This window comes from Acanthochromis polyacanthus, chromosome 13 (assembly GCF_021347895.1).
Source record: "Acanthochromis polyacanthus isolate Apoly-LR-REF ecotype Palm Island chromosome 13, KAUST_Apoly_ChrSc, whole genome shotgun sequence".
NCBI lineage: Eukaryota > Metazoa > Chordata > Actinopteri > Pomacentridae > Acanthochromis > Acanthochromis polyacanthus.
This window is the reverse complement of record NC_067125.1, coordinates 6,001,634-6,006,278: the sequence shown is the minus strand read 5'-3', so window position 1 is coordinate 6,006,278 and position 4,645 is coordinate 6,001,634.

Sequence of the window (4,645 nt, the reverse complement as noted above, 5' to 3'; positions counted from 1 at the left end):
CTAACTTGTCTGAGAATTTATTTGCTTACCAAAGCTGCAGTAGCTTACCTTGTTACTTTAAAATGCTAATACACTGATCAGATTAAATATGACAACCACCTTCCTTACATTGTGTTGGTCCTTTTATGCTGTTAAAACTCAGTGGGGCATGGACACAGGACCTCTTCGGATGTCCTGTGGGTTCATCAGGCTCTTCCTGGTACATCCCATATGATGGTTGTCGCCTCCAGTTCTGAAAAACTTGGCGCCTTAAACCTGCATTCTTTCTAACAGCCAGCAGGGGGTGACTGTTCTGGTTGCAGAAAGGAATTTGATCCATGAGAAAATAATCCAAATTCTTACTTGATATGCTTCCTCAGTAAGCGTTTTCCTAAAAGCATCATGGTCTCAGTCACTAGTTTCCTATTTCCATAATACAGCAAAGTGTTCATTATGTGAAATATGCTCCAATTTACACTAAAATAGCCAATACATTTATCAATATCAAAACAGTGGTAGATGATAAATGGGTGTTGTCATGGTGGTTACATCCATCTTTTATTTATAGTCTCTGGTCCAATCAGCCTTCCAAGCAAGAAACCTACTTCTGGGTAAATTTAATCTCGCATTAACAGGACTCTATAATTTATCTATTCTTGCGTTCTACTGACGAGGCAGTTCCAGTTTATTTCTACAATTTTACATTTTCATTTAGCAGACATTTTTACCCAAAGCGACGTACATTTGAGAGTAGATAAACACAAGCAAGGATCTAGTCAGGAGAAAACAGCCTGGATAAGAGCCATGCAACAAGTTCTAGAGTGATAGTAGAACTGTAGTGTCTACAGGCAGTGCGGATGTAATAGAATTTTTATTTATTTCATTATATTTTATTGCAGTCTGTCAAGTGCAAAGGTGTTCAGTGAAGAGCTGGGTTTTTAGTCTTCCCTTAAAGACTGACAGAAACTCCGCAGATCTCATTTGTTTCCCATGTATGCTGCTATTGTGTCACTATGGGACATGCTCGCTTTGCATTCTTCACCTCTGTTGTAGAGACTGAAACTTAATGGTGGCACAGAATGCCGAACAGTAGAATTTCATCTTGTGTCCTAGAAACCTCTCCAGCATGAATACAGAGTAAATGTAACACTATCCATAGCCTCAAACATGTAAACAAAGCGTGGCGCTGGTGTGCACGCGAATATGTGGAGCGAATAGGTCGGCTGGTAAGTTGGCCCCGATGCAGTCCCATAGCGCAGTGAGTGCCTTTTGCTGACGGCCTATTTCAGATTCTTCCAGTCAGACTGAAAACAAAAGTTTCAACTGATTTAAGCTGCAGGGAGCATCTTCCACTTGTTGCCCTGATACACCACTGTTTTTGTTCATTTCCCTGAATCTCTGCAATTGAAATGAGCTGGAATTCTCCTTTAAGTAAATTTTGAATGCTTTCTCTTCTACCTTGTTTCGTTGGGTTAAAACAAACTAACACATCTGAATTTAGGTTGATTTGTATAATGCCAAATCACAAGTCATCTCAGTGCATTTTACATAGCAAGATCAAGAATTTACTGTAGAAGGAAACTCAACAGTCCCCCCTTTGAGAAAGTACTGGACATTAGTTTCTTTGCCTTAACCTCCAACCTTCTTAACCTCCAACGGCACCAGGGTTGAGGAGAGCAGAGAGAGAGAAAAGAAAAGCAGCGTGAAGTAACAGATAACAAACAAAACAGCAATAGATCCTGAGTGTGAGGCTACTGACTGCAAATAAGAAATGCCTTCAGACAGGTACGGGCAGAGCAGACAGAGAAGATAAAACACACGTTAAAGATTTTAATGACATACAAAGGTGGCAAATAAATGTATATATAGAGAAGGAGAGGTGCTTAGTGCATCATGGGCGCTGATTCTGCAACAGAGGAGCTGGTAACTGAAGGAGTCTGAGAGGGAAGGGCTCTGTTAGGATGATATGGTTCAATGAGGTCTTTAAGGTCAGATGGAGCTTGGTCATTAAGAGCTGTACATGTGAGAAGCAGGATTTTGAATTCTATTCTGTATTTTACAGTAAGCCAAGAAGAGAGTCTAATATGGGAGAAATTTGATCCCGTTTACTGGTTCCTTTCAGAACTCTGGCAGGCAAATTAGTGGTAAATTTTGCATGAGCTTGTTTGGACGCCGACCATTGTAGAGATCCCTTTGGTGTGGAACAAATAACCAAGTTTCCAAATTAACTATGGTGATTGTGGTATGAAAGCAAAGCAACCACAGATATCCATCCATCCATCTATTATCTATACACCACTAAATCCTTATTAGGGACATGGGGGGGCTGGAGTCTATCCCAGCTGACTGAGGGTGAAGACAGGAGACAGGTAACAGTCTATCACAGGACTACATATAGAGACAATCAATCACACTCACATTCACACCTACAGACAATTTAGAATCACCAATTAGCCTCAGCATGTTTTTGGACTGTGGAAGGAAGCTGGAGAACCTGGAGAAAACCCCCACATGAACAGGGAGAACATGCAAACTCCATGCAGAAAGATCCCAGTAGAGCTGGGGCGCAATCTTCTAGCTGCAAGGTGAAAGTGCTGCCCAACCATAGATATGGCATTTGAAATTATTCTGTGATCATGGAGCGGTGATTGTCCACACTCATTGGTGTAACAACACGTTATTGTACAAGCCACTCTCCTCCCGGTCTCTGACTTCATGTTAACACCTCCGTTTTTTTAAAAATGATCTTTTGGGGAAAAAGACACTGTGAACCTGAACCAAATTGCAACACTGCATCAATTTTTATGTGAAAGATTCTCCAAGCCCTGACACAGAGGTTTTTAGGATCAGATACAGTACAGCTCACTCTAGGACAAACCAGCTGAGACTCATCGCTGTAACATCTGCATTGTTCCTCACATTACTTCTCAACTTGGACTGTTTGTCATCTTGGAAGGCTAATGTTCACGCTATTTTTGACTCGGAGATGGCTGTTTTCCTTTGCAGACTCCCCAACACATGATGAGCGGTCTGAGCCACAGTTGTGTCTGATTTTCCTCTGCAGTCCCTGGCAGTGCATTTTACTCATTGTGATCACTGCTGCCACCACATCACTTATAGACAACCACATTACAGACGAGAACGCAACAAGTGCTGCACTATTAATACACCAACAACATTTTATCCAAGTGAGGCAGTAGAGTGTGATTGCAGCTGTGGCGGGGCATTCCAGCATATGAGCATCACTGGTAAATGCAGGAACGCCCACATAGATCACTGGTTTCTGTGGAACAGGATGCCCAGTATGACAGATAACGCCCGTGTAGAGGATATAGGTCTGACTGCAGCCACGGGAGATTTATTTAGACTCTTCTGCTATCGTATGCTCTCTGGTTAGTTGTGACCACCGCTGGTTGCCTCAAAGTATTTGGATGTGAGTGCAGCTGCAGGAGACAACTAAACTAATTGTTTAGAGTTTTATGAGCATAAGCAGTTTGTACAATCATGTACTGTACTGTAAAAAGCCATTCTTTATATACTCTGAACAAAAATACAAACGCAGCATGCAAAAGTTCTTCTTTTCTCACTTAGAGAAAAAGTTAAAAATCCATTTTCTATTGTTTTTGATAAAAATGGATTTAAAGTGTGAACAGCATACGGAAACTCCTTTGACCAGTGACTGTAACAGGCCCTAACGTGCCGTTTTATTCAAATGACATGATACCCCAGATAAAAAGAGAAAGATGAGAACTGGTTCTTTTCACGTTGGATGCTGGCGTGTCAGTTAGTGCCACAGCCAGGACCTGAATGTCCACAACTACCGTATTTGTTGTCTGACAATCTGAATGAGACAGCTCTGGATGGACGTGTCCGACAGCATGACCTGATCCCCCAAAATGTCTATGAACTTCACCAAGCTTGTCAGAAAGAGTAAGACAACATCCTACAAGCAGCATCGACAACCTCATTGACTGTATGACTCATTATTGACTTCCACTGATTGATCTCCATTAGTTGTAGAGATGGCATTTGTTGGAACAAATACTTATTCTCTAGCATCCAGATAGCTCAACTGGTAGAGCGGATGACCCAAATGTATACTTCCCGATGCGGTCATGGTTTGATTCCAGCTCACAGCACTTTGTTGCAGGTCTTCTCCATACTTTCCTGTCTGTCTCTCAACCAATTACCTGTCAAATAAAACCAAAAATGATCATAAAAAATGAGTGGTTGGAATGAAATAAGATGACACGCTGCATTTAGATTTGAGTTCAGCATATAATGCTAGTGCTTACCTGTGAGTGCTGCACTCTACTGTATGTTCTTCTTGAGCGACCCACTCTGAACAGAGGGGGAGGCCTCAGACACCATCTCTCAGCAACATACAAAGCTGCCTTAAGAACTCTCCCCAGAAGATTTAACCGCTCTTCACACCTTTCCTCAGGTGAGCCTAACGACTCACATGATGATGAGTCATAGGTAGGAGGCTACTCAGTGGGCCATTTAATCAACGACTCTCAACAGGCCCCCCTCTGTTAGCATATTAATACCTCATTGGGAGTCAACACCTGTTTTTGAAAGATTTCTTTAGTCTTTCAGTAGATACCATCAGCCTTAGCCCCACCTACACCTCTAGAGGTTAAATACCTGGGACTCTCCAAACTAG